Source organism: Salvelinus namaycush, chromosome 42, assembly GCF_016432855.1.
Source record: "Salvelinus namaycush isolate Seneca chromosome 42, SaNama_1.0, whole genome shotgun sequence".
Classification (NCBI taxonomy): Eukaryota; Metazoa; Chordata; class Actinopteri; order Salmoniformes; family Salmonidae; genus Salvelinus; species Salvelinus namaycush.
In genome coordinates, this window is record NC_052348.1 from 14,157,567 (window position 1) to 14,170,659 (window position 13,093).

The following is a 13,093-nucleotide window of genomic DNA, read 5'->3' on the forward strand; positions in this document are numbered from 1 at the left end:
TGACACGATAGGTGGATTAACAACAAGCTAAGCTGTGTTTTGGTATATTTCACTTGTGATTGCATGATTATAAATATTTTTAGTAATATTTTTGAATCTGATACGTTTAAAAGTAATATTTATCGAACAAAAATAACATTTATTGTGTAACTGGGAGTCTCCTGAGTGCAAACATCCGAAGATTATCAAAGGTAAGCGATTAATTGTATTGCTTTTCTGACTTTCGTGACCATGCTAATTTGGGGCTAGCTGTTCTAGCATTGGTTGATACACTCACAAAAGCTTGGATTTCTTTCTCTGTAAAGCATATTTTCAAAATCTGACACGATAGGTGGATTAACAACAAGCTAAGCTGTGTTTTGGTATATTTCACTTGTGATTGCATGATTATAAATATTTTTTGTAATATATTTTGCGCCCTGCAATTCAGCGGTTGTTTAGGAAAATGATCCCGTAAAAGGGATCCGTAGCGCAGAGAAGTTAAACTAAAATGTAAATTACATTTAGAAAGTAACCTACCCAACCCTGGGTATATAGAAAAGTATAGATTATCATCTGGAAGACACACCTGGGATTAAAATCCATTCTTTCCTTCTGACACTGACTCTAAAGGATCGCAGGACGGTTGAGCTAATGTGATTAGCATGAGGTTGTAAGTAACAAGAACATTTCCCAGGACATAGACATATCTGATATGGGCAGAAAGCTTAAATTCTTGTTAATCTAACTGCACTGTCCAATTTACAGTAGCTATTACAGTGAAATAATACCATGCTATTGTTTGAGAGTGCACAGTACTGAACTTGAAAAAGTTATTAATAAACAAATTAGGCAGTCTTGATACAACATTTTGAACAGAAATGAAATGGTTCATTGGATCCGTCTAAAACTTTGCACATACACTGCTGCCATCTAGTGGCCAAAATCTAAATTGCGCCTGGGCTGGAATAATACATGATGGCTTTTCTCTTACATTTTAAAGATCGTACAAAAAAAACACAAAAAAAATACAAAAAAGTAGTTTTTTTCTTTGTATCATCTTTTACCAGATCTAATGTGTTATATTCTCCTACATTAATTTCACATTTCCACAAACTTCAAAGTGTTTCCTTTCAAATGGTATCAAGAATATGCATATCCTTGCTTCCGGTCCTGAGCTACAGGCAGTTAGATTTGGGTATGTCATTTTAGGTGAAAATTGAAAAAAGGGGTGGATCCTTAAGAGGTTTTTAAGAAGCTGGTTCGCTCCAGCTTTGACAGACACCCAGGTGAAAAGCCCTGAGTCGTTGTCGTGCCCAAAAAAGTGCCACGTCACCCCATTTCCACATGATGATTATTGACGGGGAGGATTAAACTCGGGGAGGACTGTCAGTGCATCAGCAGTAGCTACATAATTGGAGCAATGATTCCCTTGGGTCACATGGAGAGATGACTGTAGAAATAGAGAGCCTAGGGAACTGATTTAACTACTATCTAAAAGTCAGTTAAAAGAGGAGAGACAATGACCGGTACATTGGAAGGACAGGCACTGTAATGACTGGTATATTGCACGATGCTAAGCATACGTGCCATTGAGCCATGTCTTGCACTCTGACGCTTGTCCATTGAAGGAACGTGAAGATAATGACAACATCACTTGATGTGAATTACAGCTAGACACGATGTAGGGCTTTTTTCCTGCACCATCTCCTCCACCTACACACAATAAAGCGAAGAGAGGAGAGGTGTGTGTAAGCGTGTCTTGCTCCTGTGTCTCTGCTGCTTTGACAGGGGGTTGGAGGTTGAGCATATTGATCAGTACCCTCCCTGCTACTTTGTACTCATCCTGGATCTAATAAGTATTTCTCTACACCTTCAAAGGTGTCACTTGAATGATAGTATAAAGGCTGGTGGTGCGTGTGCGTGCTTGTCAGTGTTTGCGGGACGACCATCTTAAACAGTGATTAAAGCAATAAAGTAAAAAGCTCTGTATTTGAATACATGTTTTGGCGTCTTCATGGAAATGACTGGACACGCCCCATTTCTATACTTTGCTGAGAGGAGCTTCTCTATCGTTCGTCACGGTACTGTGGATCACACATCACAGAACCCAATCAAATCCCCTCTTCATGATCTGAAGATTACTATGACGCACACACAATGAAAACCGCATTACATGTTCATAACATCATAGAGGCCAGACGTAGAGATAAATGAGCCTATGATTACACACAAGGGCTCTACTACAATCTACAGGCTGCCGTCCTATCTTCGTAGACCATAGAGGATGCTGGGTAATCGCTTTGATTCCGACAAGAAGCTCCTGCTCTCGATATTAGTTTGGTGTTCCGTGTCTCCGAGCTTCTTCAACAAGGTAAGTGAGCACTAGAATGCGAGACAGACAATGCACAACAATGCATACAAACAATATTGTGTTTGTTCCCATATGCTTTCAGTCGTCTCTCTCCCTCGCTTTCTCGGCCTCCATCTCAGCCTGTCGTTATCTCTTCTCCCCCTCTACTTTGATAAGAGCCCTCTGATGCGCTGCACTTTGTGAAATAATTGGCCACAGATCTGTTCACGAACCCTCGTCTCTCGGTCGCTCTCCCTCTTCGCCTCCAATTTGAGTCTTTGCAGGTCGTAGGCTTTTGGTCTGTTATTCTGGATCTGTCGTCTGAGTTCACTGTGAATCTTCTCTTTCAATTACTGAAGGTTATCTAATAGTCTAATTAGGTTTTGTTTGTGCAATTCGCGTAATTTGAGTACGAGGAAAAATGTACTCTGGAGAAATAATATCTATTATGCAAGTAACACTATTTCATAAAGGTTATGAATCATGCAATCATGAGGTCGCTGGCCCAAATGTTGTCTAAACTGCTAAACCTACGAAGCCAGCCTACGAAGAGTACGGAATATCTTTCCCAGTCCCTAAAATCATTTTATCCAGCAATACGTTGTGTTGGATGGAGTGGAATTACACTTCCTTGGGGGGGGGGGGGGGGGGGGGGGGGGTCTTGACATGTAGAGGTTTAATTGAACAAGTGGGGACATGATCGGAATGTACAATCTAATGCCCATGGGATTCAGCTATATACAGAGGAAATCTGGGTAATTCTGGGTAACCTATCACCCTTGACAACAAGGCCTGGGGGTTGATCACTCAGTCAGAGAGAACAGGCCTCGTCACCCCCCCACCCCCTCCACTCTACCTCTTACCATTCCATCTGCTCTGTCCGTCCTCTCATGTATTCACGGCAGCATTGCAGCAGCACCGGGGCTCATCTCGGAATGCACATCTCAGACAACTTGGAAGCCGGCGGCAAAGGGAAATCATCCCAGTATGAAATGTAACATTCTGCTCCTCCTGGAATATTAAGGGATTCATCTAGAAAATCTGCTTCATTAGTTTTCCTGTCTCGTCCTCCTCTCCTTTCCCCTTCAATGACCAACCTAACCCCTTGCAGTGGACATAAAGATAGCACACATCAGGCCAATTTAAGACGCCAGAGATTTTATTTGATGTTTACCTAGTGGTCTGTCAAATAACCGCCTTTTTCGCGACCGACGCTAGTAGCGGTGACGTGCTCGCCTTTGGAATTAATTGCGAGCTGCATAGGACTTGTAAAATGCTGGTTGCTCATCTGTAAACACAACCTCACAAATGCACACACACACACACACATTCTTCCACATTTCCAAAATCGCTCTTTTTATTTTCTATCACCAAAAATGTGACATTAAATTACTGGAGCTTTGGTTGATCGGCTCCCATTTGCACCAGGGGGGCTGATGTGGGGTGTCAACTCGTGTTTGGGGTCACGGCCGTACCACCTACACACTGGCTAATGAGACCAAGTCAAGCAGCTAGCGCTGTACAAGCGGAGCCCAGCCCAGCAACACGTCTAGTATGTTACAGCACTACAGGAGAACTGGAGCACTGGAGCCAGAGGGAAGAGAAAGATCTGGAACCACTGTACTGTAGCTTGCTGCTGTGAAACCACTAATAAAAAGGAAAGACGAGAAAGACAACTCAAAAAAGGGTTGAAAAAGACAAGTCAAAAAGGGGGGAGAAACGAAGTCGACGTTTTAGAAATGTTATTATTGTCTCTCCCTTCAGATTCGTACATACCAAAGTCTCCTTTGAGAGCAGTACTCAGTCAACCCACTGGGCACAGACGTCAATTCAATGTCTATTCCACGTTGGTTCAGCGTAATTAGATTGAAATGATGTGGAAACAACAGTGTGTGCCCAGTGGGAAAGTCCTTAATTGTACTCTGTAGGGCGAGTGAGGAGACGGAGAGGAATCTAGAGGAGACTAGAGGGGGAGACTATGGTAAAATTGTAAAACATCTAGAGGAGTAGACTAGGGGAAACGAGAGGAGGACACTAGAGGAAACTAGAAGAGGAGACAACTAGAGGAGGAGACAACTAGAGGAGGAGACAACTAGAGGAGGAGACAACTAGAGGAGGAGACAACTAGAGGAGGAGACTACTAGAGGAGGAGACTGCTAGAGGAGGAGACTGCTAGAGGAGGAGACTGCTAGAGGAGACTAGAGGGGAAGACTATTGTAAAATTGTTAAACATCTAGAGGAGTAGATTAGAGGAAACTAGAGGAGGACACAACTAGAGGAGGAGACTAGAGGGGGAGACTAGAGACTGGAGGGGGAGACTATTGTAAAATTATAAAACATCTAGGAGGAGTAGACTGTAGGAAACTAGAGGAGGACACTAGAAGAGGAGACAACTAGAGGAGGACACTAGAAGAGGAGACAACTAGAGGAGACTAGAGGAGGAGACAACTAGAGGAGACTAGATGAGGAGACAACTAGAGGAAGAGACTAGAGGAGGAGACTAGAAGAGGAGACAACTAGAGGAGACTAGAGGAGGAGACTAGAGGAGACTAGTGGAAGAGAGTAGATGAGGAGAAAACAAGAGGAAGAAACTAGAGGAGGAGACAACTAGAGGAGACTAGAGGAGGAGAGAAGAAACTAGGAGGAGGACACTAGAGGAGACAACTAGATGAGGAGACTAGAGGAGAAGGCAAGAGGAGGAGACTAGTGGGGGAGACTATTGTAAAATTATAAAACATCTAGGAGGAGTAGACTGTAGGAAACTAGAGGAGGACACTAGAAGAGGAGACAACTAGAGGAGACTAGAGGAGGAGACAACTAGAGGAGACTAGATGAGGAGACAACTAGAGGAAGAGACTAGAGGAGGAGACTAGAAGAGGAGACAACTAGAGGAGACTAGAGGAGGAGACTAGTGGAAGAGAGTAGATGAGGAGAAAACAAGAGGAAGAAACTAGAGGAGGAGACAACTAGAGGAGACTAGAGGAGGAGAGAAGAAACTAGGAGGAGGACACTAGAGGAGACAACTAGATGAGGAGACTAGAGGAGAAGGCAAGAGGAGGAGACTAGTGGAGGAAACTAGTGGAGGAGACTAGAGGAGGAGACTAGAAGAGGAGACTAGAAGAGGAGACTAGAAGAGGAGGAGACTAGAGGAGAAAACAAGAGGAAGAAACTAGAGGAGGAGACAACTAGAGGAGACTAGAGGATGAGAGAAGAAACTAGGAGGAGGATACTAGAGGAGACAACTAGAGGAGGAGACTAGAGGAGGACACTAGAGGAGAAGGCAAGAGGAAACTAGGAGGAGGACACTAGAGGAGACAACTAGAGGAGGAGACTAGAGGAGAAGGCAAGAGGAGGAGACTAGTAGAGGAAACTAGAGGAGGAGACTAGAAGAGGAGACAACTGGAGGAGTAGACTAGAGACTAGAGGAGACTAGTTGAAACTAGTTGTCTCCTCTAGGGAAGGACCATCCTCCTCAGAGAATTTCATAAAAATAAAATTGTAAACCATTAAAAAAAAAGTTTTGATAAAATGATACTAAACATAATCACATCACCAAATAATTGATTAAAACACATTATTTTGCAATGGTCTACAGTAGCCTCAACAGCAGCAGCCTCAACAGCACTCCATGGTGTAGCTGGATGCCAGCAAGCTTCCGTCCTCCTCTGAGTACATTGACTTCAATACAAAACCTAGTAGGCTCAAGGTTCTCACCTCCTTCCATAGACATACATAGTAATTATGACAACTTCCGGAGGACATCCTCCAAACTATCAGAGCTCTTGCAGCATGAACTGACATGTTGTCCACCCAATCAAAGGATCAGAGAATTAATCTAGTACTGAAAGCATAAGCTAACTAGCACTGCAGTGCATAAAATGTGGTGAGTAGTTGACTCAAATAGAGAGAAAGACAATAGTTTAACACATTTTTTAACAAATTAATTTCTTCCAAAATGGAGAAGCAACACACAATTTGTAAACTTTCATTCATAGGCTATGTTGTAGCAACCTCATGATGGGTATAGGGAAAATTCCAGTATCATGTAGTAGCCTAACCTATCGCTGTGACATTGAACTGGGTGAATGGAATCTGAATGACAGTAATCCAATATGCTGTAATAGAAATAAGGTCATGCTCATGAGAAAAAAAAATCTTAAACGGCCCCCATAACAACCGCCACTGACACGCGCACGGTGTCTCTCTGACTATTTTGAGTGAATGGAAGTGTTGTGAGTGAGAACCCTGACAGGATGTCAGGCCCTAGTCAGGAGACAGTCTCCACAGCAAGGCAGAATATTCTGTCTGATTTTATTCTGCTGCAATATTCCCTCTAAACTGCGCGTGTCCGTGGCGTGAAGAGACGCAAGAGATTGAACTTCACTGAATTCTCCACATTAGTTTCCATGCGCTATACAGATCTATGTTTTTCTCTGTGATCGAATCAATATTATATCAGCCCCTTTTCAATGCAACAAACCAAAACAAATCTAACTTTGTAAGATTGAGTCTGTGATTTTGTTGTAGGCAGAGCACAGAGCGTAACGGAGTATTCTCTTGACAGGTAGCCCACAAGCGGTCTTTCAATCATCTGCAGCGAACGCGCATTTCAGATCAGAGCGCAGAGCTGCACATGTGCACATTTGTTGATATTTTTTACTAGTTATAGCGAGTTATTAGTCAAGTTATAGGTAAGTATTGGTCAGCAATGGGGAGTTACTGCTTCCTACAAGAACACAAATCGTGTAGACTACATTTCAAGTTGTCTTTGAAAACCGAGTTAGGTAAAAAGCTTGTTTATGTCTTAATTAATGGGGCAGTGTTGTATTTTTACACAGGCTTGAATATGGAAATAAGCCAATAGGCAGAGGGTAGTCTACATGCTCTAATTCTCTGTATGGTATTATATTTCGTAATGTGGTTTCTTGTATCATACAAAAATGATGAATTGATTCCCTGCATAATGTAAAAACGTTTTTAAAAGTCTGATGCAATGTAGGCCTGCATTGAACACAACCTATAGGCTACTGTAGGATATATCATAGAAATCAAAAGCTATTTCCATGTGAAAATGTTAAGATGTGCTCCATTGGTTTTGTTAGTAGGCCACTTATATAGGCCTACATTATGCTCAAATAGCCACAATAGCCTATTGGCTACTGTCTAAAACTTTAAAAAGGTACAGCCTCAGTGGTCACTGTAAACGTGGGCCAGAAGTTGCACAGAATTCTGCTCCCAAGACCTGAAATTTGCTCAGTGCCCCAACAAACTAGAGGGAACATTGTTCTGCTGAATCCTGATAGATTCTGATTATTATGGATGTTTTAGTAAATGGAATAAAGGATGATGCTGGTATGCTTGGTTGGGTTTTACGATCAGGTTTGAAAGGAGAGGTTATAATGTACATCCAAGTACAGTAGCTGTCCCAAAAAGACCAAGACGATGTCTCAATAAGGTTCATGACTCCTCCCATTTGTGAGCGGTAAACAAGGAAATTCACTTTATTTTCATCCCTCAACAAAGACAGACCAAAGAACCAGAACATTCTATAAAACCCATAGGCTCCAAAGTGACCTGGACAATGAGCTCCCGCCAACCATTCCCAGATGTAGCTGTAACACAGCTTATGCCTTTACCAGGCATCTGTAAAATATCTTTATATCAAGGCGTTAGCTTGTGTGGGCGCGAACGATTCAACATTCATTTTTAACAGAACTCTCCCACTTGGGATACGTGACTGACTGCTTGACATGACCAGTGTCTAACCAAGTCTTACACGGTGAAGGTATTGTAGAGTTTAAACAGTGTTGGGGCTCACATAGGTGTAGTCTTTCATCAATATTACATGAAGACCTCAGAAGGAACTAGCTTGCATCGTTTAGATCCCAGGCTTGAGGGGTTGTTAGCAAGTTTTTACAGAACAGTTGGATTCAACTACTCTACAGTACCTGAGGCTCAGGAAGAGTGAAACAAGCCTATTTTTCTAACCTGAGTGAAGTCCAGTTTGAGTTGTCTCTTTTTCAACTAACAGTTTATATACTTTTATGTTCTCATGTGTAGGTGTGAAATACATGTTGTGATATCGGCAGTATGACAACATAGGATCCCTACAATGGATATGATATAGCCACAAGTCAGAAGCATAGAGGGACTGAATGTATCCCATGTGTACTGTAGGTGTATGTAGCTGTGAGATACACGTTTACATAAGCTAGGTGACCATGTGGCATCTGTAACGCACTTTATAAACTGGGTGGTTCAAGCCCCGAATGCTGATTGGCTTGAAAGCCGTGGTATATCAGAACATACACCACGGGTATGACAAAACATGTATTGGTACTGTTGTAGTTACATTGGTAAGCAGTTCACAATAGCAATAAGGTACCTCTGGGGTTTGTGGTAAATTGCCAATATGCTAAGGGGTGTATCTTGTCACTCTGCGTGGTAGCTGTGGTATATTGGCCATATACAACACCCCCTCGGGCCTTATTGCTTAAATAGAACCCATACAATAGCTATGATGTCGCTGTTCCAGATCTTTCTGTTCCCAGTGCTCCAGGTAGTGCCGTCACAGTGCTGTAGTGGTAGCTAGTGTATAGAATCCATACAACAGCTATGACATCATCATGGAGTAAATAACCCATAGCCTTAATAGCTAATTAATCCTTCATAGCCAGTATCCCAGGGAAGCCTAAAGTGTTTCATATTGGAGAAGCCATTAGATGATTTGAAGGCGGTTTAAAAGGGTTCCGAACCAGAAGACCCAGACCGACCAACATTCAGAATTCCATGTCTAGAGCTATCCCCATTCTGGGTATGTATTCCCATGGGAAGATCACCAAAGGCCTTTCTCTTGCTTTCAGATCTCCTTTGACCCAGTTCATGCCACACAGACAGAACTCTTTGTGAAGGCCTGTGACTTCACTTCAAATGCGTAACAACATGATAGATCACCCATACTTAAGGCCTCCCAACTTCTGTTCTCTACCGCCCTGCAAGTGTTTGCAGCGCAGCCAGATAAACAAAACCACACACAAAAGAAAGACCTTCGGCACGCACAGCAAAGAAAACAACAATTTGAGGCATTGCCCATTCTCCCCCCACACACTCCTTCCCCAACACACACTCTCCCCTTACACACCCTCCCCCTCAGCCCCTTCACACACTTAGCGGTTTACTTACATTGTCGCGGGCCTTGTCTCTCACATCGTAGACGGTGAGCTTGACTAGCGTCTCTGGGCTGGCAGGGTACTCCGGAGGGAAGGTCACCCCTGTCAGGAACAACGGGTCTCTGCTACCCTGAGAGAGGATGAGAAGGAACATGAGAGAGAGAGCGTGAGAGAGAGGGAGAAATAATATTACATTTGAAATGTCTTTATTCTTTTGGAACGCTTGTAAGTGTAATGTTTACTGCTAATTATTTATTGTTTATTTCACTTTTGTTTATTATCTATTTCACTTGCTTTGGCAATGTAAACATATATTTCCCATGCCAATAAAGCACATTAATTGAAATTGAGAAGGAGCGTGTGTGGGTGGGGGGGGGGGAGAGGTGGAGAGAGAGAGAGAGAGAGAGAGAGAGAGAGAGAGAGAGAGAGAGAGGGGGATGAGTGAGCCAACAGCTGTGCTCAGTCTGCTTCCCTACTGCTCCTGGGTGTTAGCGCAATAAATGGAAGTCTATGGGTAGACTTCTCATAGACTTCCAGTCTTTGCGCTAACGGCAGTTAGCATTGGTTCGCAAAACAACCTGTAATTTCCTTCATACTGGACACAAAGACATACAAATGGTATCCACAAGTTCATCTGACTCTGGGGAAGTAGATAACGGGCCATATTCCCAAAATCCCAAAGTATCCCTTTAACTTAAAACCTCTTTGGGCTATTTTCACATCTGGATGAAAAGCGTGCCCAAAGTAAACTGCCTGCTACTCAGGCCCAGAAGCTAGGATATGCATATTATTAGTAGATGTCGATAGAAAACACTCTGATGTTTTTAAAACTGTTTGAATAATGTCTGTGAGTATAACAGAACTGATTTGGCAGGCGAAACCCCAAGCACAATCCATCCAGGGAAAAATAAATTGAGCTCAATGTGTTTTCCATAAGTTTCTATGGTAAGCCCTTTTTAATAGGAATATGCTTGCAGTTCCAATGGCTTGCACTAGAGGTCAACACTCTTTAGAAATTGGTTGATGTTTTTCTTTTGAGAAATGAAGAAGTATTCCTTTCCATGTAATCCATGTGTCACTCAGATGGACTCAAGTCTTTTGTTGCGCACGACCTAGAACGCTCTTCACTTTGTTTTCGTCCGGTATTGAGCACAGTATATCCCGTCTTAAATTTGATTGATTATTTACGTTTTAGGATACCTAAGTTTGGATTAGGAACGTTGTTTGAAATGTTTGGACCAAGTTTACAGGTAACTTATTAGAGACTTTGTAGTCATGTTGGCCGATTTGGAACCGGTGTATTTCTGAATCAAACGCGCCAAATAAATGGACATTTTGGGGATATAAAGAAGGAATTTATCAAACAAAAGGACCATTTGTGATGTTTCTGGGACATTTTGGAGTGCCAACAGAAGAAGATCTTCAAAGGTAAGGCATGAATTATATCGTTATTTCTGACTTTTGTGTCGCACCTGGCTGGTTGAAATATGATTTGTATGCAAGGTGTTGTCCTCAGATAATCGCATGGTCTGCTTTCGCCATAAAGCCTTTTTGAAATCTGACACGGCGGCTGGATTAACAACAAGTTAAGCTATATTTTTGATCAATCAATCAAATTTATTTCATATAGCCCTTCGTACATCAGCTAATATCTCGAAGTGCTGTACAGAAACCCAGCCTAAAACCCCAAACAGCAAGCAATGCAGGTGTAGAAGCACGGTGGCTAGGAAAAACTCCCTAGAAAGGCCAAAACCTAGGAAGAAACCTAGAGAGGAACCAGGCTATGAGGGGTGGCCAGTCCTCTTCTGGCTGTGCCGGGTGGAGATTATAACAGAACATGGCCAGAACATGGCCAAGATGTATTACACTTGTGATTTCATGAAATTTAAATATTTATAGTCATTTAATTTGAATTTGGCGCTCTGCAATTTCACCGGATGTTGTCAAATCGATCCCGCTAAAGGGATTTGATCTCTAAGAAGTTCATTCAGAATGAATGGCTAAACTTAACCATGAAGTTGTTTTTTGTTTAAAGCCAATCCTTAACTTAACGTTTACAGAGTGAATGCCAAAGAAATGTGCCATTTTAAGGGCTTGGACATCTGATTCTGCAGTGAGACTGAGAGCTTGTTGCCATAGAGGGCTGGTACTGTACACAGACACATGGATGCATGACCTCAGCTAGCCTAAACACACAAACACACCCAGGTTTCCACAAGACCCCATGCACCATAACCCCCCCCATAGGGCCCCGGGCCCGGCCATGGGGAAAGAGAGGCCTATGGAGCCTACTGTGACCTGGTATAATGTGTACCCTGACTGGGTCTGTATATACCCTGGTGTAGTGAAGCTTTGCGTGTTCAAAGCAAACTGGTGTTTACACCAGGGGCTCCCTCTTCCTGTTGCCCTGCCCTGATGGGTGGCTCTGGAACGCAGGCCCCCGGGACAGGCTGGACACACAATCAGTACCCACACACAGGGACACACGCGGACACACACACACAAACAAGCACATGGAGGCATTGTCTCACACACACACACTCAGAAAGCATACACTCAGCCCTGGTGCATCCCGTAAACACCCTAACGATAATCTGTCGACATGAAAAATGTCTCCAGTACTTCATTCCGCCGTAGCAACGGTCGACGGCTAGGAAAACCCAAATCGCTCAGATTAGTCACCTCAACGAAGGATCGATAGAAGCTTCCAGTCTGTTTACATGTCCCTTTATTGACTACGAGGACATCTTTATCCAAGGTGACTAACAACTAACACAGTAAGCCCATTGATACAGTAGGGGAGTACTAGAGGGATGTAGACTGTGGAAGGACCTGTGGTTTCAGATCGGCAGCCAAGACATGAGGCTACCCCAGGACAACCACGTGTTACACACCTCTGCAAACACACACACACACACACACACACACACACACACACACACACACACACACACACACACACACACACACACACACACACACACACACACACACACACACACACACACACACACACACACACATCCCTCACTCCTCAGGAGCCAACCTCTACACAAACCTCTCTCCTCCCTTCTCCTCCCTAGTCTACTAGATGTTTTCATCCCCTGTATTAACACCAAGCAGTGGGAGAGAGAAAACAACACTAATCCATTGGAGAGTACTCTACTCCCATGCTGTCAGTATACAGTGTTGCCCAGTACTGCTACCCAGATACCATGCTACCATACTACTATACTACTATGCTGCCATGCTTTAAGGGGCCTTAATGCCCTTATATGGGCATTCTGGAGGAGCACATTCACACACAATCTGGTACAGCGGGCAAAACAAGGGGAAATCAAAGACTCACTGAGTGCTCACATGCATACACACACACACACACACACACAAAACACAAACCTCAAATTCCTTCGACAAGACATTCTGAACTGAATAGCCTTCTTTCATACTTACCAGCATGTTTGGCACCTCCATCTACAGCCAAATTGACACAGCGGTACAAACAGGTAGAGTGGCGTAGCAGCAGTAGTACTTCAGAGAGAAGTAGCTAGACAGTCAGTCAATGGTCCAGCCAGTCAGGCAGTATGTCTAC